Below are 24,221 nucleotides of genomic sequence, written 5' to 3'. Positions count from 1 at the left end.
GCATATGCTGGTCACTGAGTTTTTCTGAGACTCCCTGTAGTGGTAGGGAGGAGCAGCCCAGAACAGTGACCAGCAGCCTGAGGATTACCCTGTCCCTTTGATGACCTTGACCCTGGTAAAGATGAATCTACGATGCAGTAAAGAATTTCAGAAACAGCCAGGATGAAGCAAAGGTTGTGAGCTCATTAATCCTGTGGACAGAAGCTCACACAGAATAAGCATGGCTCCTGCATGACGGCCTGAGAGTGGACTAGAGAGAGACATGAGATTAGGTGACATTGCAAAGGGTGTGTGAGGAGGGCAGGGAGGGAGGTACAGTGGGAGAGGGAGAAATGGGAGGATTTTTATGGCTCTAAAATGCTGAAAGAATGTAATTCAGAAAATTTCAAGATTAAATTACATTAAAGCCTATATTCAGGTTTTAAAATTAACTATAAGAACATATTTACTCTTTAAATGGGTTCTATTTTTCCATTATGAAAAAATATTCAATAGGTTATTAAAAAGTAAAAAATGAAAATAAAAAGCAATGTCTTTAACTGTGCTTATTCCTTTTAAAATTTCTTTCAGTAAATTAAATTGTAAGGTGATTATGTGAGTTAGGAGAGAGAATAGAGTGCTATCATCATTCATCTCAAGGCTACAAGTATTCTGCCCCTAAGTAAACATAATTACGTTTTTTATTTTCTGCTTTTGAATGCTTTTCCACAGAGAAGTCTGTGCACCACATGAGTACCTAATGCCCACAGAGGGTACCAGACTTTATGAGATCTCTCGGAACTGGAGTTACAGACAGTGTGAACCATCGGGTAGGTGTTGGGTATCAACCCTGAAGCCTCTGGAAGACATCTAGTGATATTAAGGAATGAACCCTACCTTTAGACTCTAGTTAATTTGTTGTTATTTTTAAACATTATTTGGGATGTCTTTAGGAATAGTTGCATCATATCTGCAGGTCATTTTGGCTCTATCAGTTGGGTTGAGGTTTCCTGAATGTCAGAAAAATGTAAAAATGATCACAGGGTGAGGGGCTGTGTGTTCCCTCTCATATCCCCTTCAATGACCTGTCTTTCTGTCTTATTTTGGGACAAACAGACCTCCCCATGCACAAATATAAATATAGACAAACGTACATCGCAGGATACAAAAGTCAATCAAGAATGAACAAATGATCTACGCAGGACTAGAGTGATATCACAGAAGTTAAGAGTGCCTTTTGCTATTGCAGAGGACCTGACTTCAGTTTCCAGCACCCATATGGTGGGTGACAGATGCCTGTAATTCCAGATCCAGGGGAACTGACAGACTCTTCTGGTCTCATTGGGCATCTGCACTCAAACGTGCATACGGCACACACAGACATACAGGCAGACCCTCAGTAAATAGGGAAAATAAACCTAAAAGAAATCCATAATGCAATTCTAACATGAATCTTGTAGCAAAATACAATTGAAAGTTCAGGTTCATGAATTACAAACAAACTTCTTAAATACAGCAAACCCCCTTTCATTAAATGAAGAACTGGATTGTTAAGAATTCCATAAAGTGAGAAAATGTCTATTCTTCCAAATATATGATAGAAACATATTTTTATTACCTGGGAAAATGAATGTGGGAAATTGTATATCAGATGACGGTCTTCTTGTATCCAGAATACAGACTGCTTCTAAAGGAGACACTAAGAAAATAGACAATTCAGGAAATAAAAGTTGTCCAGAAGGGTGAGTAGATGCTCCACTAAGAGAAACATACAGCATCAACATCCTTAACACTTAGGGAAGAGAGACAGGTGACTCTGAGGGGACTCTCGACACCCCCATAAAATACTCAGAAATAAAGACTTGTCATACGAAGACCGGGCAAGTTTGTGGAGGATGACTCTTCATACCCACTGCTGGTGGCCATGGAAAACAGGACAATAACTTGGAAAAATCATTTTCTGTTTCTTCATATGTTAATTGTCATCTGGCCATCACAACCCAAATATATAACCTGGAGAAAGAGGACATATATTCTTTTAAAGACTTATTTATTTCAGTTCACAACAGCTTTATATACAAGACACTGAAATTGAAAACAACCTCAGCAACAGGCAACAGTTCACTCATCTGAACATACATACAGTATTTCTTTAATGATTTTGTATATTGAGACATATACTAGATGATGTGTGAAAAGGAGGACATATTTCACTAGCCACCGCACATTTAGTTATTGCCATAAATAGAGTGATGGACAGTATTGGCAACGTTAAGAAACAAAATGACCAGCCTGACCAAGATTATAAAAACTGCCTTTCAAGCCCGGAAACTAAGGCGTGTTTTAAAAGAGAAAGGAGGTATGCTAGAGAGGGTTTCCGGAAGCTACTCATACTCTCAGATATGACCGCATATCAGCAACATATAATTATTAATTCCGCATGATAGTGTCATATTGAACCACCTGCAAAGTAAAGTTGAAGTAAAATTGATGGAACTGAGTAGTTCAAAGTATCATTCATTGTTATCTTACCTTGCTTCAAAGAGCATAAGGTTTGTTGTTATTATTGTTGTTGTTATTATTTTTATTGTTATTATTTTTCCTTTGGTTGAAAATAGATTGTTTTCTCATGCAAGAAATGTCCCAAGAATCCTATGAAAGCACTAAACTCAAGCTGGAATCCAATATGCTCAAAGGACCTGATGCAGACCCTTGCAGAGACTCTGAATGTTGGCTCGGTGTCTCTGAATTCACATGGGCTTTGATGAAGCTGTTAGCAGGTGTGGGGATGTAGCTCAGAGGTAGAGCACATGTTTCGCATATATGAGGCCCCGGGTTCGAGTCCCGGCATCCCCGAAACATTATATTTGGCCTTTGATTTTATTTTTCAGGGTGTTTCAGTGAAAGGTGTCCCAGACTTTAAAGTCCCGTGATGAAGTCATATATGCATAGCTAATTATTGGATGAAATTGCTCATTTGTCATCGTGACGACATTTCCATAGACACCGCCATGGTCTGGTGAGTAGAACGTGGGCATGCTTCCAGGGATGTTTTGTTCACAGATCGAACAAAAAAGGAAAGCTCTGCTTTTGTAGTGGGACAGTTTCTCAGATAATGGGTATGCTTTCTTGGGTGAAAACAAGGGTGAAGAGTGTTTGCTCTGAGAGAAAGAAAGGGAGGGCTGGGCGGAGCCATTCCTGGTTACTATGGGGGGGAGGCAGCATTGTGGTTGTCATAGAAACCGGGGTCATTATGGCGACCGGTTTCAAATGGAGACCAGAGATGTCCTGGAAAGGAACATTCAGTTCCTGGTGTTTGGACTGAGTTGAGCTTATGGATTCCCGGAGGTGAGCACCAGATTCTTCCTGAAGTTGGGAGGCAGATGCAGGGATTCCAGACCCAAGTAGGACCACTCCTACCCTGGGGCTTGCAGCCTGTGTATTTCCAGAAGGAGAGAGAATTGGGACCATTCTGCCTCCTCCTGTGCTGTTGTGTACCAGGCTGTGCTGGAGCCATTGTCCAGGAGGCGGGTTGTGGGAGAGTGAGCAGGAGGGAGATGAGGCCAAATGAGCACTCTGTGAACCCGACTTCCTACTTGTGCATGAGATTGCTCGCCCATAGGGTCAGTGATATTTAAGAGGGAAGGGAGATAGCAGGGCTGTCTTCTTTCCAAGTTGCAGTCAGTCAGATCTCCCTTTGTTGTAATTTGGTGTTGGCATAAAATCAGACACATGGACCAATGAATTACCCTTTCTGACACTTTGCTGGTAGGCCATGACCTCGTGATAATGCACAGATTAATGAAGATTGGTTAAATTAAGATGTCAGAGTTAGCCAATAAGAAGCTAGAGCTAATGGGCCAAGCAGTTATTTAAATAATACAGTTTCTGAGTGATAATTTCGGGGCTAAGCAGCTCACTCCTCCCAACAATTATGTGGTTGATACTTCTGATATTTCATCAGACAGAGGGCTGATATCCAAAATATACAAAGAACTCAAGAAATTGGTCATCAAAAGAACAAATAATCCACTAAAAATGGGGTACAGACCTAAACAGAGAACTGTCAACAGGGGAATCTAAAATGACTGAAAGACATTTAAGGAAATGTTCAACATCTTTAGTCATCAGAGAAATGCAAATCAAAACAACTCTGAGATTACATCTTACACCTGTAAGAATGGCCAAAATCAAAAACACTGATGACAACTTATGCTGGAGAGGATGTGGGGTAAAATGAACACTCCTCCATTGCTGGAGGGAGTGCAAGCTGGTATAGCTGCTTTGGAAATCCATATGGCGATTTCTCAGAAAATTAGGAAACAGCCTACCACAAGACCCAGCAATATCACTTTGGGGAATATACCAAAAGGATGCTCAATCATTCCTCAAGGACATGTGCTCAACTATGTTCATAGGAGCATTATTTGTCATAGTCAGAACGTGGAAACAACCTAGATGCACCTCAATTGAAATATGGATAAAGAAAATGTGGCACACAATAATGACATAATTTTGTAAGAAACAAAATGAGCAGCCTGACCAAGATTATAAAAACTGCCTTTCAAGCCCGGAAACTAAGGAGTGTTTTAAAAGAGAAACGAACTATGCTAGAGAAGGATTAAGGAAGCTACTCATACTCTCAGATATGACTGCATATCAGCAACATATAATTATTAATTCCGCATGATAGTGGCATGTTGAACCACCTGCAAGGTAAAGTTGAAGAAAAACTGATGGGACTGAGTAATTCAAATTATCATTCATTGTTAGCTTATCTTGCTTCAAAGAGCATAAGGTTTGTTGTTATTATTGTTGCTGTTATTATTTTTATTGTTCTTATTTTTCCTTTGATTAAAAATAGATTGTTTTCTCATGCAAGAAAAGTCCCAAGAATCCTATCAAAACACTAAACCTAAAATCCAATATGCTTAAAGGAACGGATGCAGACCCTTGCAGTCTCTGAATGTTGGCTAAGTGTCTCTGCATTCACATGGGCTTTGATGAAGCTGTTAGCAGGTGTGGGGATGTAGCTCAGAGGTAGAGCACATGTTTTGCATATATGAGGCCCCGGGTTCGAGCCCCGGCATCTCCAAAACAATACTTTTAACCTTTGACTGTTCTTTTTAGGATGTTTCTGTACAAGGTGTCCCAGACTTTAAAGTCCCGTGATGAGGTCATATATGCATAGCTAATTATTGGATGAAATTGTTCGTTCGTCACTGTGACGACATTTCCATAGACACCGCCATGGTCTGGTGAGTAGAACGTGGGCATGCTTCCAGGGATGTTTTGTTCACAGATCGAACAAAAAAGGAAAGCTCTGCTTTCGTAGGGGGACAGTTTCTCAGATAATGGGTATGCTTTCTTGGGTGAAAACGAGGGTGAAGACTTCTTGCTCTGAGAGAAAGAAAGGGAGGGCTGGGCGGAGCCATTCCTGGTTACTAAGGGGGAGGCAGCATTGTGGTTGTCATAGAAACAGGGGTCATTATGGCGACCATTTTCAAATGGCGACCGGACGATGTCCTGAAAGCAGCATTTAGTTCCTGGTGTTTGGACTGAGTTGAGCTTATGGATTCCCGGAGGTAAGCACCAGATTCTTCCTGAAGTTGGGAGGCAGATGCAGGGATTCCAGACCCAAGTAGGACCACTCCTATCTCGGGGTTTGCAGCCTGTGTATCTCCAGAAGGAGAGAGACTTGGGACCATTCTGCCTCCTCCTGTGCTGTTCTGTACTGGGCTGTGCTGGAGCCATTGTCCAGGAGGGGAGTTGTGGGAGAGCAAGCAGGAGGGAAATGAGGCCAAATGAGCACTCTGTGATCCCGACTTCCCACTCTGTGCATGAGAATGCTCGTCCATAGGACCGGTGAGATTTAAGAGGGAACGCCTAAGTACTAGTCCATAACTACCCTACATGTCTCAGATGAGTGCTAAAATACGCACTTGGTTAAGGATTTTCTTTTTAGTAATCTGCGGTTTTGTTTGGATTTGAGACAGCATTTCACTGTGTCCTACCCTGGCTCAGAACTCTCAGTGATTCTCCTGCCTTGGCTGCCTCGTGGAGGGGTTGGAGGTGTGGGACACTTTGTGCTTGGCACCAGTCTGCCATTTTAATTTCCATTTCCGTGGGCCTGCCCTGCCAGGTGGCCCTGATCTCTCCTCAGAATCCCTGCGACGCTGCCTATGGCCTTAATGTCTGTAATGAATCTCTATACAGGGGGCGATCCTATCAATGCCCCCTTGAAAAGTACACCTGAAATCTTTCACGGGTCTCAATGACTACTTTCTGACTGACATATGAGGTTTTGTGTAGAATTCATAGAAATGCTTTATCAGATATATGTATGTCTAACTTTTCTCCTAGCCTCAGACTTATCATCTCAATTCTCATTCATGTCTTTGGAAGAGCAGGAGATTTTAAACTGTAGGATCCCACCTTCTCTAGTTCTTCAATTACGGTTTTATTCGGTGTCTTGTCTGCGAAATCTTTGCCTGGCACCCAGTGACAGGGATTTTCTTCTTGTGTTCTGTTTGGCATTTATTGGCTGATTTTTATGTTTTAACATCTGTAATCTATTTTGAATGGTCTACACTTATGATATGATGTAGGTCTTAGTTTATATTTGTGGGTTTGGACATACACTTGCCTCCGCATTGCTTCCTGAAAGGCCATCTTTATGCATCAAATTGCCTTGTTTATTTGTGAAACATCAGTTCTCCAATAATCCAGTCATGGTATATATGCCAGTAATCCCAGTGCCTGGGAGGCTGCAGCAGGAGTATGGTCAGTTCTTCTCAGCACACACTACACACAAGCTTGATGCCAGCATCAGGTACAGGAAAAATGTTGACTCGATATAGGCAGTGGTCTGTAAATGTGTGGATGTGAGCATGGACTGTTGGTTTTAGATTTTTCTTGCCAACTTTGATTCAATAGCATGCTGGTCCAATTACTGTAGGTTCAAACAGAGGTCTCCTATCAGGCAATGCTGTTCTCTAACATTTGTCTGTTTCTAAGGCTTTTACACAAGCCATGTATTTAATCTACAATGTTTAGAGTTGTCAACTCAATTTTTAAAAAGAATAAGTGCAATTTTATTTTTAGTGCATTGAATCTGTAGCTCAGTTTTGAATCAACAGACATCTTACTAATAATGATTTGTATGAGCCGTGAACATAGTTGTCTTTCATTAAGAAAGGTTGTCTCCAATTCAGCAATGTTTGGAAATCTCTCAGCCTATCAGCACTATGGATGCATGTGTCAGGATCATTCACAAGTATTTCCACTTTTGGATTCAACTATAACTGCTATTTTTTTTTCTTTTTTGGTTTTTCGAGACAGGGTTTCTCTGTGGTTTTGGAGCCTGTCCTGGAACTAGCTCTTGTAGACCTACTGGTCTTGAACTCACAGCGATCCGCCTGCCTCTGCCTCCCAAGTGCTGGGATTAAAGGCGTGCGCCACCACGGCCCGGCAACTGCTATTATTTTTAAAACACAATTCCTACAATTTTTTTGTGATCAAATTATTAAATCTTCTGTAAACCTTCAGGAACCAAGTGTCAATGAAACTTACAAAGGATATTTTTTGTTGAAACCATGAAGAAAACGTTATTTGATGTGTAATGCAGTTTGTCTCTATTTTCTTATCGGCTCTTACAGGTTATTATTGACAGTCTGAAATAAATGAGAGAAATGTGCAAGAGAAAAGTCCATGACCATCGTCACAGGAATCTTATTCAAACCACATATGTTAGTAGCTCTCACCATCCCATGTGTGGTCAGAGAGGAATCTGTTGTAACGTGGTTGTACCCCTTGAGCTCTCAGTAAACATCAGGGAGCTAGGAGAGTGAGAATGAGAGGTGTGTGTGTGGGGGGGGGTGTGTGTGTGTGTGTGTGTGTGTACAGGAATTCCTTGGCAGAGGCTGGTGTGCAAAGACTGGTTGATTGACTCTTAGACCTGCAGTGATATGGAGATGGTGGAAGTCGCAGTCCCAGGGCCTAATTACAATTTCCTTCGTGTTCTCTTGAGCTCATGAGTAGCCACTCATTGGGCCCCCTGTGTTGGACTTACCTAACACCTTGTCAGTAACAGATGACGTTGGACCTCACGTTTAAAATATCAGAATATGTCTCCTTAACAAAGCTTTAAGTTTCTACCAGTCAAAGGACTGTGTGTCATCACATAGTAGCTAGTGCCTGTAGCTGAGGTTTCTCTGCTTTACCATAATAGTCTACTTAATATTATCACCAATGTACTTAAATAGAGTCTATAGTTTCTTCATTCTGTTATTATAGAAACTTCATGAAACTGTTTCCATATTGTAACATGCAATTTGTACTAACATAAACCTGTCTCTCTCATGTTTACTCACAGATATTTGACTCCAGAGTGAACTCTCTTCTTCCTTTGAGGTGAGAGCTGTGTGTTTACATTGACATTTGTTAGTGTGTGTTGTGTATATGCTCATGCTTGTGCAGATATGTCCCTGGATATATATGTGTGAAAGTTAGTTAATCACTCACTGCTGTGATAGGTTGTGTTATAATTCTCCTGGTCCTCTTCAATGATGACCTGGTGTGTAGTATACTGCTTACTTATCTCCACAGTTCTTTACTCATGTGCTGACTTATATCAGTATGGCTCAACACCCACTTTCCTAAACTGTTTTCCTCTCTATTGCCGTTCTCTATTTCCATGCTCCATTTGTCCCAATATTGGCCAGAGGAATCCATTTAAGATGGCATCAATGTTCATCTGGTGTATCTGGAGAATGTCTTGGGTCTAAGCATTGTACTATCTGAGCCCTGTGTGGAAAGGAAGTAATGAGGCCCACCTCAAAGAATAATTTTCAGGACCTGAACTGAGAGAAAACAAATCCTGTGTATTTATGTGGTTGGCGGATTTCCCTTGCCTCCTTTGTGCTGCCAATGGAAGGCTGTGGCATGAAAGTAGGGGCCTGAGTGCACACAGAGAGGGGGAGTTCTTGCCACGGGAATGGGAAATGCACAAGCTCACATTCCCAGTATGTGTCTGCAGTCACAGTTATCACTGTGTGTGTCCAGGCTGGTGAGATGACCTGGGAGGATGAAAAACATCATTGTGTACCTTCCATTGATGTCGTCTGCGCAGACAAGGCACCATCATTCCATCCCCTGGGATTTATGTGCTTTCTCATCCTGGTTTCCTCTATTTCATGAGTTTTCTTTTCCCTTATGTTATCTTCTAGTGTAAAGCAAAGGGTTTAATCTCTGCAACCCAGAAGCAGGAGTTCATGGGGAAGAACCCAGTGTGCTGTGATGTCCACCAGACAGGAAGTGTGAACTGGACATTGGGACATTAAGGGTGAGTTAGTTCCCTATCCCCATCCTTAACCATTCAATATGATAACAGTACCTCATCTTCTGTTCATTAGCAGCTCTTTGAGGTTAAATGTGATCCCATGTGCCTAAATGCCTTGTCATCTCAGTTGGGTGGAAGGATCAAGGCACTGTGAAGTGAGTATGTTACATCAGCTATCCCAGATCTCCCTGGTCGGTGTTAGTGCTACGCAGATATCGTGACATCTCAAACTCTGGTGCCCTCTGTGAGAGTAGGTACTCACTCATGTGGTGCACAGACTTCCCTGTGGACAAACAGTAAACAAATAAAAATTAATTAATTAATTGTGCTTACTTAGGACAAGAATACTTGTAAAATCACATATTAACCTTACAATTTAATTTACTAAAAGAAATTTTAAAAGCGATAAGAACATTTCAAAAAATTATTTTTTATTTTTGACTTTTTAATAACGTATTGTATATTTTTCCTAATGGGAAAACAGAACCCATTTAAAGACTCAAAGTATTCTTACATGTAATTTTAAACAATGTAACTTTGAGAGCCATAAAAATCTTCACATTTCTCACTCTCCTGCCCTCCTCACACACCCTTTGTACTGACACCTAATCTCATGTCTCTCTCTAGTCCTCACTCAGGCCGTCATGCATGAGCCATGCTTATTCTATGTGAGCTTCTGTCCAAAGGATTAATAAGCTCACAACCTTTGCTTCATCCTGGCTTTTTCTGAAATTCTTTTCTGCAGCCTAAATCCAGTTTTTCCAGGGTCAAGGTCGTCAAAGGACAGGGTGATCCTCAGGCTGCTGGTCAAGGTACTGGACTGCTCCTCCCTACCACTACAGGGAGTCTCAGAAAACCTCGGTGACCAGCATATGTCTGCTTCACTGAAGTGTCTTTGTGTCTTTGCTAAAGGTGTCCCCTCACACGTGTGTGACTCTTCTGTCCCCTTCATATTCTTTTCTGTCTTATTATCATTTCCAATCAGGCACGCTGTCTACATTTCTCTAGGTTTATAAGGAGTCTGGAAGTCAGGTGTTCATCCTCCAACATTGTTCCTTTTCAAGGTTGTTTTCAAGCTGGGGCTTTTTATATTCGCTTTTTATATATGAGTTTCAGGATAAGCTCATTAGTTTATGAAGAGTCTGTTAGAGTTCTGTTGGTATTGCACTGGACCTATAGGACTGTATGAGGAGAACAGACACCAGTATCTTCCATTGCATGAAGGTGATTGTAGCGTGAGTTCTAATTGGTCTTAATAACAAAATCTAAAGTCAGACATTAAGTGGTTGGAGCTATAAGATCAGCAGAAAGGAGCAGCCATCCACTAGTTCTTTCCTCGACAAACTCCTCAGACCAAATGGAGAATCCTGTCTCTACAAGACCTCAGACTGAATGCCTGGATCTCCTATCTCCTCCCACCTTATATTCCTCTCTTTTCCCAGCCACTTTCCTTTTCATTCTCCATCTCCCTCGTGCTGGGATTAAAGGTGTGTGACACCAAAGCACTGATGAAAGATGTGAGTCTCCACTGCCTGACTCTGTTTCTCTTTTAGACTGGATCAATGTAATGTAGCCCAGCATGGCCTTCAACTCAGAGTTCTGTTTCTTAAGTGTTGGGAAAGGTGAGTGCCAACACTGCCTATACTCTATGGCTAACTAGTGACTATCTGCACACACTGATCCTCAGGCAAGCTTTATTGTCAGGGAAGAAACAAAATATCACCACAGTCGACGAATCTATACATCTTTACTCTCAGCAATGATTTGTCCCATTCAGTGTCTAGACACTACAGAGAAGTGGGCAGAGTTTTCCTAATTATTTCCTATTTCCTGATGCTATCTCCAGTGACAGGCATTTTAAATTACAGCTTCCACACATTTATTTCACTGTGGTCAGCTGTCTGTGTTAAATTTAGACAGAGTTATTGATGAATCTTTTAGGTTAAAATAATTACATTCTCTTTGATGAAAGTGTCTTTGATGCTAACATATATTTGCTGTGTTTAAAATTCAGTACTTTGAAGTTGCAAGTGAATTAGAAAAGAAGCAAATGTCCAACACCCAGTTTGGGGGAATTTTTCTAAGGCAGCCACAGGTCAAATGTTTGCCCAAATGGAATCTTTGGAATCATAGAGATAGTCCTTCACCTCCCAGCCAGCTCCATCAGGGAGGTGTTCAGATCACAGTAGAGAGAAAGAAGAGGTACATGTGAAGAATTAGGTATGTATGTGTAACTCCAGAAAGGTTTGTATTATGAAGAATACTTAGGTAATTATTTTCAAAATATCTAATATTATTTTTCCCAACACAAAAAGGGAAAGGTCAGTACTCGTGTGTTTCCCCTCTGTTTTCCCATCAGAAATGCAGATTTTAGCAGTGTTGCTGTGGTCTGTGTACAGAGGGGGTGTTTATGGATCGTTCTTCCCATATGGATTATTACCATGATGCCTGATAAGGGTTGCTCTGATACCTACTTCCCTGTGCAGTTACTAGTATACAAGCATTGCTCGTCTTTAAGTAAAGTTCACTTTTTTCTTTTGATTATTAATGTATTTACTCATGTGTTTGTGTCTACTCAGAAACACCCATTTTTTATTTTTTTTTATTTTTTTTTTAAATAAATGTTTATTTATTTATTATGTATACAATATTCTGTCTGTGTGTATGTCTGCAGGCCAGAAGAGGACACCAGGCCTCATTACAGATGGTTGTGAGCCACCATGTGGTTGCTGGGAATTGAACTCAGGACCTTTGGAAGAGCAGGCAGTGCTCTTAACCACTGAGCCATTTTTTAAAGGAGTACTCCTTTGTCATCATTAAATATTTTGATGGTTAAATTATCCCATAACGTTCCCGTGCGAGGACACACATTCAAGTGGACCTGCTCTTCATTTATCTGCTTAGAATTCTGGATTATCTGACCACCCCCAGAAGACAGTAATCACCAAATGCTAGTTGTCAGTGACACTTTGTCTCCTCTTTCTGTCAATGTCAGGTCTCTTCTATGATAAGAACAACAGGAAGGCAGAGAAAACACGCAGAATGTTGACAAGAAGCTGACATGAGCCCTTGTTTTCAGTATGTGAGAGTCGTAAGAGCCAATGGTTTGTGTGTGTGTGTGTGTGTGTGTGATGTGTACATGTGTGTATGTGTGAAGGGTTCGTGAGATGAACAAAGAGGAAGATGTCACTGCACATCTTTGACTTGACTAGATACAGACAGACTACTCCATCCCTATATTCAGTACAGTAGAGTGCAAGAGCGTTCTCATCTGCCTTCCTCCCCTCTCCATGAGATTTCTCTCCTCTTTCTCTGCCTTCCATTAGAACAGGGGAGAAAACTGTAAACTCTCCATGCAGAACCAGCTCCTGGAGAAGAACCAAGTGTGGTGTGGTCTTGCCAGCATGTTACCTAGGAAGAGTGACAAGATCATGTGGACTCACCAGGTGAGTCATTTCCTATTGTCTTCCCATCTCTGTGACCAGCAGGAGATCTGTGATGCCTTCTAGGAATACATCCTGTTGAGCAGGTAGCAGCAAGAGCGGTACAGTGTGGAACAATGGCAGTCATAGACTCCCCAGATAACTGAATCCTGCATGGGTCCCTTTAAATGATCAGGACTGAAATGGAAGCCATTCCTTCAGATGATTTCTCGAATGGGCCATGCATTTCTGCATCACATTTGCAGGGAGTGCTTATTAAAATGGTAGATATCTGGGTCCACAATAGACACCGAATCAAACCTTGTGAAGTGGGGTGTGGCATAACCACTTCTTTCTGATGGCTGTCCATGTTAACAATACTGCCAGTGGGTTTGACATTCTGTCTTCTAGGATATGGAGTCACAGACTGCTGAATTCCATACCATGTTCTCTTGCTACTCCCGTAAATACCAGTGTGTTACTTGGCATGTCAAATATGCATCAATTCCTTCATGTATGTTTATCCAGATATTCACATACTGGCCTCTTTTGTGAGCACCTTGTTCCTGCACTGTGAAGACTAGCACGGGTCCTTGTATATCGTGCCAGATAGGTAAACTGTCAGTAAGTAGAAGAAATCAGTAATCAGAGCAATTCAATGTATTATTGGCGCTTTAAAGATCATAAAGGGGACAGGAAATAGTTGTGATGGGGATTGTGGTACGTGATGTTACCCTCCAAAGGTTTCAGAAGTTAGCATGTGATCTGAGTACTGAATGACAAAAAGAAGCAATGCCATGCCCAAGCCATATTATGGGCGTGCTTGCTTCCATGGAGAACAGTGGATCTAATTGCAGAGGACAAGGCCAGTGGCCAGGACCTTGAAGACAATGTGGACACTGCTTGTGGATAGGATAGAAAGGAATATGTGTGTCGTTTTCAGCTGTGTATGACATTTGGATTATATGATCAGTGTGGAATGTAAGTTATGGAATTGTCATGATTTAATTCCTTTTGGTGGAAGGTGACTTGGCACTGCACAGAGACAGGCCTGGGGAGGGCGAGATGAGGGAGTGTGTGGAGAGAGTGGAGATGTTTCAGAAGACAGGGGAGGGATGGAAGTGGATTGAAAGAGGGATGAAGCCATGCTGCAGTGATCAGCAGGAGAGCTGCCCTGTGCAGCCTTGTCTGGGAGAGGGCAGATAGCACCTGTATGCGCTGTGCATTTTCCTATAGAGACGTTGCTCTAACATCTCTGGATTTGTCTGACCACATGGAGACACAGTGCTTCCGTTTACTGTCATCAGTTGTTCCACGTGTATTTGACACAGGGTAGTTTGAAAACCTAAACTAGTTATTGTAAAACTTATCAATTTGATAACGTGTCAGCTGATGAATAATTTTCAGATGTAAACGTTTCTAAGTAAAACTAACTGTAGCATAATTTCCAAAAGAATAAGAATCTAACATTTGTCTAATGAAAAGCAAACCTAACGTTTAAAGTATTTTTGAAAGTGGTTGTTCTACAGCATGCACTGCTCTTGGCAGGTTTACAGATGAAGGAAGTGAGTAGGCTTTAGGCAGAGTCAAAGTGAAATCAGTCTCTAGGTGCTGCAGCTACTGCTTGTCCCTATTCTTTCTCCAGAAGAAGACTGCCTTTAGAAATGCGTATTTCTGAGAGGTGGGCGGGGAGCACACATTTAATCCCAGGACTCAGGAGACAGAGATGTAGGGTTAAGCCTGCCCGTTATGGGGCGGGCTTGCCTCGGGCGAATGTTTACTTATAAATTGGGCTAGCAGGAGCCAAGCACATCCCTTCTGCTTCCTGTTTCTCTGCGGGAACAATGGTACTCTAAGTCTATTTCTACATTAAAGATGTATATATTTTTTAAATCTGCCTGCATTCATTTTACGTCGATACACAGAGACAGTATAATGTCTGAGTTCAAGGCCAACCTGTAATTCCAAATGCCACATACGCAGATACTTCTGACTGGTATTTAAAGCAGATATTATAACTAAAGGACCCTAAAATCACTAGGTGAGCATTCTAATGCTCTCATTTCACAGATTGGGGAGCAGGGCTCAGAGTACAGGGTCTCACTCTCTTTTCTCCTCACAGAAATGCCCAGCCTGTGGGAACCCTGACAGCTCTTTAGACAGGAGAGGGGGGAAAAGAATGGGGGGACGGGGAGAAGGGCGGGAGGAGGGGGAGAAGGGTGGGAGGAGGGGCAGGGAAATGGGAGGCTGGGAGGAGGTGGAAACTTGTTTTTTTTTTCTCATTTTCTCAATAAAAAAAAGGTTTAAAAAAAAGAAAGGAAAAGAAAATGGGTCCAGCACATCCAGGCTCAGGGAACCAAAGTTGCTGGGGCTAAAAAGATTCCATATCTCTCTGACTCTAGAACAGTGGTTCTCAGCCTGTGACTTGTGACCCCTTCAGCAAACGTTTATCCCCAAAACTATTTCCATCATGATTTTGAACTGTAACAATATTACAGCGATGGTGTAGCAACAAAAATAATTTTTTGGATGGGATCACCACATGAGGAATTGTATTAATAGGAAAGTCACAGCATTAGGCAGGCTGAGAACCACTGCTGGACAGACATCCAAACACAGAATCCGGCTTCTCAGATATCTCTGGGATCCCTTCATCATTGTGAAGAGCTTCGAACAGGGCCGTCAGATACTGGGCAGATCTAAGTGCTGCAGCATCCTCGAGTCCAGCCTCTGGCAAGGACATCATGTTCCTGAGAGCAAGTCTCCTGCCAGCAAAACTACCTTAGATGCCCAGCATCCTCAAAGGTCAGCAAAAGGGACTAGAGGCTGCTGTTGTACTGTCTGTGGTTGTGTGTGGAGAACAATGACCCAGACCCTGCAGAAGAATCACAAAACAGGAAAAAGATCAGACACATCCTTAAGATGAGTGATGAAGATATAAAAGAAAAACAAGTTGGAAATATAGTATAGTGTGTGGATATAGAAATGACAGGGAGAGAAGAACAGTGTTCCCCGTTGCACAGAGATGTGTGTGTGTCCTGATGTGGGGCTGTGCCTCCCTAGGAGTATGGGGACAATGATGAAGGGATCCCAGACATATCTGAGAAGCCGGATTCTGTGTTTGGATGTCTGTACAGCAGTGGTTCTCAGCCTTCCTAATGCTGTGGCGTGACTCTTAATACAGTCCCTCATGTGTGGTGATCCCAACCAGAAAATTATTTCTGTTGCTTCATCATCGCTGTAAAGTTCTTACAGGTAAGAATCACAATGGAAATAGTTGGGGGATAGACGTTTGCTGAAGGGGACAAGTCACAGGTTGAGAACCACTTTTCTAGAGTCAGAGAGATGTGGGACCTTCCTAGCCCCAGCAACTTTGGTTCCCTGAGCCAGGATGTCCTGGACCCATTTTCCAAACACAGACTGGGAATTTCTGTGAGGAGAAAACAGAGCGAGACCCTGTGCTCTGAGCTGTGCTTCCCACTCTGTGAATTGAGAGCATCACACTGCTCATGTGCTAATTTGGGGGTCTTTAGTGATAATATCTGCTTTAAATACCAGTCACAAGTTACTGCATATGTGACAGACTAATGTTGATGTATGCAATTGGAATTACAGGCTGGCCTTGAACTCAGACATCCAACTGCCTCTGTCTTGTGAATGTTTGCTCCATGCCCAGCTGTCAAAAATACGCATTTCGAAAGGCAGTCTTCTGGAGAAATAGGGACAAGCAGTTGCTGCAGAAATTAGAGACTGATTTCACTTCAACTCTGCCTAAAACCTACTCACTTCCTTCATCTGTAAATCTGCCAAGAGCAGTACATGATATAGAACAACCATTTTCAAAACTACAGTGAATTTTGGGTTCACTTTTTATGAGACAAATGTTAGATTCTTATTCTTTTGGAAATTATGCTACAGTTAGTTGTATTTAGAAAAGTTTACATCTGAAAATTTTTCATCAGCAACTCGTTATCAAATTGATAAGTTTTACAATAACTAGTTTGGGTATTCAAACTATCCTGTGTCAATACATGTGGAATAACTGATGTCAGTAAGTGGAAGCACTGTGTCTCCATGTGGTCAGACAAATCCAGAGAAGTTAGAGCAACGTCTCCACAAGGAAAATGCACAGCGCATACAGGTGCTATCTCCCCTCTCCCAGACAAGGCTGCACAGGGCAGCTCTCCCGCTGATCACTGCAGCATGGCTTCGTCCCTCTTTCAATCCACCTCCATCCCTCCCCAGTCTTCTGAAACATCTCCACTGTCTCCACACACTCCTTCATCCCGCCCTCCTCAGGCCTTTCTCTGTGCAGTGCCAAGTCACCTTCTACCAAAAGGAATCAAATCATGTCAATTCCATAACTCACCTTCCACACTGATCATATAATCCAAATGTTATACACAGCTGACAATGATACACATCTTCCTTTTTGTCCTATCCCCAAGCAGTGTCCACGCTGTCTTCAAGGTTCTGGCAACTGGCCTTGTTCTCTGCTCTTAGATCCACTGTTCTCCATGGAAGCAAGCACGCCCACAACTTGGTTTGTGCACGGCCTTGCTTCTATTTGTCATTCAGGACCCAGATCACGTGCGAACTTCTGAAACCTTTAGGGGTAACATCACATACGACAATCCGCATCACAACTATTTCCTGTCTCCTTTATGATCTTTAAAGCGCCAATAATACACGGAATTGCTGTGGTTACTGATTTCTTCTGCTTACTGACAGTTTACCTAACACGATATACAAGGACCTTTGATAGTGCAGGAACAAGGTGTTCACAAAAGAGGCCAGTATGTGAATATCTGGATAAACGTACACGAAGGAATTGATTTGTCTATTTGATATGCCATGTAACAGACTGGTATTTAAGGCAGTAACAAGAGAATATGGTATGGACTTAAGCAGTCTGTGACTCCATATCCTGGAAGACAGAATATCAAACCCACTAGCAATACGTTTTAACATGGACAGCCATCAGAAAGAAGTGGTTATGCCACACCCACTTCCTTGGGTTTGAATCAGTGTCTGTTGTAGATCCAGATATCTACCATTTTAAGAAGCAGTCCCTGCATTTGTGATGCAGTAATGCATGGCCCATTCGGGAAATGGTCTTATAGGGATGGCTTCCATTTCAGTCCTTGTCATTTAAAGGGACCCATGCAGGGTTCAGTCATCTGGGGAGTCTATGAATGCCATTGTTCCACAGTGTGCTGCTCTTTGCTGCTACCTGCTCAACAGGATGTGTTCCTACAAGGCATCACAGATCTCCTGCTGGTCACACGGATGGGAAGAGAAAAGGAAATGACTCACCTGGTGAGTCCCACATGATCTTGTCACTCTTGCTAGGTAACAGGCTGGCAAGACAACACCACACTTGGTTCTTCTCCAGGAGCTGATTCTGCATGGAGAGTTCACAGTTTTCTCCCCTGTTCTACTAGAAGGCAGAGTAAGGGTAAAAATCTCATGGAGAGGGCAGGAAGGCAGATGAGAACGCTCATGAACTCTACTGTACTGAATATAGGGATGGAGTAGTCTGTCTGCATCCAGTCAAGTCAAAGATGTGCAGTGACATCTTCCTCTTCTTTGTTCATCTCAACGAACCCTTCACACATACACACATGTACACATCACACACACACACATATACACACACACACACACACTCACACTGGTGGCAATGATGACTCACATACTGGAATCAAGGGCTCATGTCAACTTCTTGTCAACCCTCTGCGTGTTCTCTCTGCAGTCCTGCTGTTCTTATCATAGAAGAGACCTGACATTGACAGAAAGAGGAGACAAAGTGTCACTGACAAGTAGCATTTGGTGATTACTGTCTTCTGGGGGTGGTCAGATAATCCAGAATTCTAAGCAGATAACACATGAAGAGCAGGTCCACTTGAATGTGTGTCCTCGTATGGGCATGTTATGGGATAATTTAAGCATCACAATATATAATGATCAAAAAGGAGTACTCCTTTAAAAAATGGGTGTTTCTGAGTAGACACAAACGCATGAGTAAATCCATTAATAAACAAAAGAAAAAAGGGAAACTTTACTCAAAGACAAGCAATGCTTGTAGACTGGTAACTGCACAGGAAAGTAGGTATCAGAGCAACACTTAGCAGGCGTCATGGTAATAATCAACATGAAAAGAACCATCCATAAAACACCCCCTCTGTACACAGTCCATAGCAGACACTGTTTAAATCTGCATTTCTGATGGGAAAACAAGAGGGGAAACACACGAGTACTAACCTTGATCCTTTTCTGTTAGGAAAAATAATATTAGATATTTTGAAAATAATTACCTAAGTATTCTTCATAATACAAACCTTTCTGGAGTTACACATACATACCTAACACTTCACATATATCCCCTTCGTTCTCTCCAGCGTGATCTCAGCACCTCCTCTGATGGAGCTGGCTGGGAGGTGAAGGACTAAATCTATGATTCCAAAGACTCCATTTGGGCAAACATTTGACCTGTGGCTGCCTTAGAAATTTTCCCCCAAACTGGGTGTTGGACATTTGTTTATTTTCTCATAATTCACTTGCAACTTCAAAGTACTGAAATTGAAACAAAAGCAAATATATGTTACCAAAGACATTTTCATCATAGAGAAAGAAATCTGACATTCCAACCTAAAAGAGAGCTTCTGTTAAAATCTACCCACAGGCAGTTGACCACAGTGAAATGTGTGGAAGCTGTAATTTAAAATGCCTGTCACTGGAGATAGCATTAGGAAATATGAAGTAATTAGGAAAACTTTGCCCGCTTCTCTGTAGTGCCTAGACACTGAATGGGACAAATCATTGCTGAGAGTAAAGATGTATAGATTCGTTGACTGTGGTGATATTTTGTTTCTTCCATGACAATAAAGCTTGCCTGAGGATCAGTGTGTGCAGATAGTCACTAGTTAGCCATAGAGTATAGGCAGTGTTGGCACTCACCTTTCCCAACACTTAAGAAACAGAACTCTGAGTTCAAGGACATCCTGGGCTACATTAGATTGATCCAGTCTAAAAAATAAACAGAGTCACGCAGTGGAGACTCACATCTTTCATCAAAGTGCTTTGGTGTCACACACCTTTAATCCCAGCACTAGGGAGATGGAGAATGAAAAGGAAAGTGGCTGGGAAAAGAGAGGAATATAAGGTGGGAAGATATAGGAGATCCAGGCATTCAGTCTGAGGTCTTGTAGAGACAGGATTCTCCATTTGGTCTGAGGATTTTGTCGAGGAAAGAACTAGTGGCTGGCTGCTCTGCTGTTCTGATCTTATAGCTCCAACCACTTAATATCTGACTCCAGATATTATTACAAGACCAATTAGAATTCACTCTGCAATCCCCTTCATGCAATGGAAGATACAGGTGTCTATTCTCCTCATACAGTCCTATAGATCCAGTGCAATACCAACAGAACTCTAACAGACTTTTCATAAACTAATGGGCTTGTCCTGAAACTCACAGTGAATATGAAAAACCCCAGCTTGAAAATACCTTCAAAAGGAACAAACTTGGAGGATTAACACCTGACTTCCAAACTCCTTATAAACCTAGAGAAATGTAGACAGCGTGCCTGATTGGAAATGACAATAAGACAGAAAAGAATATGAAGGGGGCAGAACAGTCACACACGTGTGAGGGGACACCTTTAGCAAAGACACAAAGACACTTCAGTGAAGCAGGCATATGCTCTTCACCGAGGTTTTCTGGGGGTGGTAGGGAGGTACAGCCCAGAACAGTGACCAGCAGCCTGAGGATTACCCTGTCCCTTTGATGACCTTGACCCTGGTAAAGATGAATCTACGATGCAGTAAAGAATTTCAGAAACAGCCAGGATGAAGCAAAGGTTGTGAGCTTATTAATCCTGTGGACAGAAGCTCACACAGAATAATGATGGCTCATGCATGACGGCCTGAGAGTGGACTAGAGAGAGCCATGAGATTAGGTGTCAGTACAAAGGGTGTGTGAGGAGGTCAGGGAGGGAGGTACAGTGGGAGAGGGAGAAATTAGAGGATTTTTATGGCTCTAAAGTTACATTGCTGAAAGAATGTAGTTCAGAAAATTTCAAGCTTAAATTACATTAAAGACTATATTCAGGTTTTAAAATTAACTATAAGAATATTTTTACTTTTTAAATGGGTTCTATTTTTCCATTATGAAAAAATATTCAATAGGTTATTAAAAAGTAAAAAATGAAAATAAAACGCAATGCTTTTAAATGTGCTTATTCCTTTTAAAATTTCTTTTAGTAAATTAAATTGTAAGGTGATTATGTGACTTAAGTGAGAGAATAGAGTGCTATCATCATTCATCTCAAGGCTACAAGTATTCTGCCCCTAAGTAAACATAATTACGTTTTTTATTTTCTGCTTTTGAGTGCTTTTCCACAGAGAAGTCTGTGCACCACATAAGTACCTAATGCCCACAGAGGGTACCAGACTTTATGAGATCTCTCGGAACTGGAGTTACAGACAGTGTGAACCATCGGGTAGGTGTTGGGTATCAACCCTGAAGCCTCTGGAAGACATCCAGTGATATTAAGGAATGAACCCTACCTTTAGACTCTAGTTTATTTGTTGTTATTTTTAAACATTATTTGGGATGTCTTTAGGAATAGTTGCATCATATCTGCAGGTCATTTTGGCTCTATCAGTTGGGTTGAGGTTTCCTGAATGTCAGAAAAATGTAAAAATGATCACAGGGTGAGGGGCTGTGTATTCCCTCTCTTATCCCCTTCAATGCCCTGTCTTTCTGTCTTATTTTGGGACAAACAGACTTCCCCATGCACAAATATAAATATAGACAAACGTATATCACAGGATACAAAAGTCAATCGAGAATGAACAAATGATCTACGCAGTACTAGAGAGATATCACAGAAGAGTGCCTTTTGCTATTGCGGAGGACCTGACTTCAGTTTCCAGCACCCATATGATGGGTGACAGATGCCTGTAATTCCAGATCCAGGGGAACTGACAGTCTCTTCTGTCTCAGTGGGTATCTGCACTCAAACGTGCATACAGCACACACAGACATACAGGCAGACCCTCAGTAAATAGGGAAAATAAACCTAAAAGAAATCCATAATACAACTTAAACATGAATCTTGTAGCAAAATACAATTGAAAGTTCAGGTTCATGAATTACAAACAAACTTCTTAAATACAGCAAACCCCCTTTCATTAAATGAAGAACTGGATTGTTAAGAATTCCATAAAGTGAGAAAATGTCTATTCTTCCAAATATATGATAGAAACATATTTTTATTACCTGGGAAAATGAATGTGGGAAATTGTATATCAGATGATGGTCTTCTTGTATCCAGAATACAGAAAGCTTCTAAAGGAGACACTAAGAAAATAGACAATTCAGGAAATAAAAGTTGTCCAGAAGGGTGAGTAGATGCTCCACTAAGAGAAACATACAGCATCAACATCCTTAACACTTAGGGAAGAGAGACAGGTGACTCTGAGGGGACTCTCGACACCCCCATAAAATACTCAGAAAGAAAGACTTGTCATATGAAGACCTGGCAAGTTTGTGGAGGATGACTCTCCCATACCCACTGCTGGTGGCCATGGAAAACAGGACAATAACTTGGAAAAATCATTTTCTGTTTCTTCATATGTTAATTGTCATCTGGCCATCACAACCCAAATATATAACCTGGAGAAAGAGGACATATTTTCTTTTAAAGACTTATTTATTTCAGTTCACAACAGCTTTATATACAAGACACTGAAATTGAAAACAACCTCAGCAACAGGCAACAGTTCACTCATCTGAACATACATACAGTATTTCTTTAATGATTTTGTATATTGAGACATATACTAGATGATGTGTGAAAAGGAGGACATATTTCAGTAGCCACCGCACATTTAGTTATTGCCATAAATAGAGTGATGGACAGTATTGGCAACGTTAAGAAACAAAATGACCAGCCTGACCAAGATTATAAAAACTGCCTTTCAAGCCCGGAAACTACGGTGTGTTTTAAAAGAGAAAGGAGGTATGCTAGAGAGGGTTTTCGGAAGCTACTCATACTCTCAGATATGACCGCATATCAGCAACATATAATTATTAATTCCGCATGATAGTGTCATGTTGAACCACCTGCAAAGTAAAGTTGAAGTAAAATTGATGGAACTGAGTAATTCAAAGTATCATTCATTGTTAGCTTACCTTGCTTCAAAGAGCATAAGGTTTGTTGTTGTTATTGTTGTTATTATTTTTATTGTTCTTATTTTTGCTTTGATTGAAAATAGATTGTTTTCTTGTAAAAAATACTCACTTTTCTCACTATCTGAACATACATACAATATTTATTTAATGATTTTGTATATTGAGACATATACTAGATGATGTGTGAAAAGGAGGACATATTTCAGAAACCCTCTCATTTTTGAAACTTACAAAGCGTGTGGTGAGATACATAAACATGCAGAAAGTGACAGCACCTTAGGGTTTTATGAACCGATAGCTACCGCAGAATTTAGTTATCGCCATAAATGGAGTGTTGGATAGTATTGTCAAAGTTAAGAAACAAAATGACCAGCCTGACCAAGATTATAAAAACTGCCTTTCAAGCCCGGAAACTAAGGAGGGTTTTAAAAGAGAAACGAACTATGCTAGAGAAGGATTAAGGAAGCTACTCATACTCTCAGATATGACTGCATATCAGCAACATATAATTATTAATTCCGCATGATAGTGGCATTTTGAACCACCTGCAAAGTAAAGTTGAAGAAAAATTGATGGGACTGAGTAATTCAAAGTATCATTCATTGTTAGCTTATCTTGCTTCAAAGAGCATAAGGTTTGTTTTTATTATTGTTGTTGTTATTATTTTTATTGTTATTATTTTTCCTTTGATTGAAAATAGATTGTTTTCTCATGCAAGAAAAGTCCCAAGAATCCTATCAAAACACTAAACCTGAAATCCAAAATGCTTTAAGGAACGGATGCAGACCCTTGCAGTCTCTGAATGTTGGCTAGGTGTCTCTGCATTCACATGGGCTTTGATGAAGCTGTTACCAGTTGTGGGGATGTAGCTCAGAGGTAGAGCACATGTTTTGCATATATGAGGCCCCCGGTTCGAGCCCCGGCATCTCCAAAACAATACTTTTTTAACCTTTGACTGTTCTTTTTAGGATGTTTCTGTACAAGGTGTCCCAGACTTTAAAGTCCCGTGATGCGGTCATATATGCATAGCTAATTATTGGATGAAATTGTTCGTTTGTCACTGTGACGACATTTCCATAGACACCGCCATGGTCTGGTGAGTAGAACGTGGGCATGCTTTCAGGGATGTTTTGTTCACAGATCGAACAAAAAAGGAAAGCTCTGCTTTCGTAGGGGGACAGTTTCTCAGATAATGGGTATGCTTTCTTGGGTGAAAACAAGGGTGAAGACTTCTTGCTCTGAGAGAAAGAAAGGGAGGGCTGGGCGGAGCCATTCCTGG

General features: G+C 41.3%; 2 long non-coding RNA genes and 3 other non-coding genes across 5 annotated transcripts in view; 4 read left to right on the top strand and 1 right to left on the bottom strand.

Moving 5' to 3' along the window:
- The window catches only part of LOC142840235 (uncharacterized), an 88,881-nt gene extending 88,072 nt beyond the window's left edge, over positions 1–809 (top strand). Inside the window, exon 4 of the long non-coding RNA XR_012908928.1 lies at positions 712–809. This is a non-coding gene — a long non-coding RNA (uncharacterized LOC142840235). The remainder of the gene's footprint in view (positions 1–711) is intronic.
- LOC142840225 (uncharacterized) overlaps positions 1–22,529 on the bottom strand; it is a 56,449-nt gene extending 33,920 nt beyond the window's left edge. The window contains exons 1-4 of the long non-coding RNA XR_012908917.1: positions 22,513–22,529; positions 22,287–22,423; positions 22,028–22,108; positions 18,415–18,523 (exon numbers count right to left, since the gene is read on the bottom strand). This is a non-coding gene — a long non-coding RNA (uncharacterized LOC142840225). The remainder of the gene's footprint in view (positions 1–18,414; positions 18,524–22,027; positions 22,109–22,286; positions 22,424–22,512) is intronic.
- On the top strand, positions 2,764–2,835 carry Trnaa-cgc (transfer RNA alanine (anticodon CGC)). The gene has a single exon. It is a non-coding gene; the product is annotated as a tRNA-Ala (tRNA).
- On the top strand, positions 5,003–5,074 carry Trnaa-ugc (transfer RNA alanine (anticodon UGC)). The gene has a single exon. It is a non-coding gene; the product is annotated as a tRNA-Ala (tRNA).
- A 1,272-nt stretch (positions 22,530–23,801) lies between the features above and the next one.
- Positions 23,802–23,873, top strand: Trnaa-ugc (transfer RNA alanine (anticodon UGC)). The gene has a single exon. It is a non-coding gene; the product is annotated as a tRNA-Ala (tRNA).
- Positions 23,874–24,221: the final 348 nt, after the last annotated feature.

The sequence above is a fragment of the Microtus pennsylvanicus genome, chromosome X (genome assembly GCF_037038515.1).
Source record: "Microtus pennsylvanicus isolate mMicPen1 chromosome X, mMicPen1.hap1, whole genome shotgun sequence".
Taxonomy (NCBI): Eukaryota; Metazoa; Chordata; class Mammalia; order Rodentia; family Cricetidae; genus Microtus; species Microtus pennsylvanicus.
This window is presented reverse-complemented; position numbering and strand designations above follow the sequence as displayed.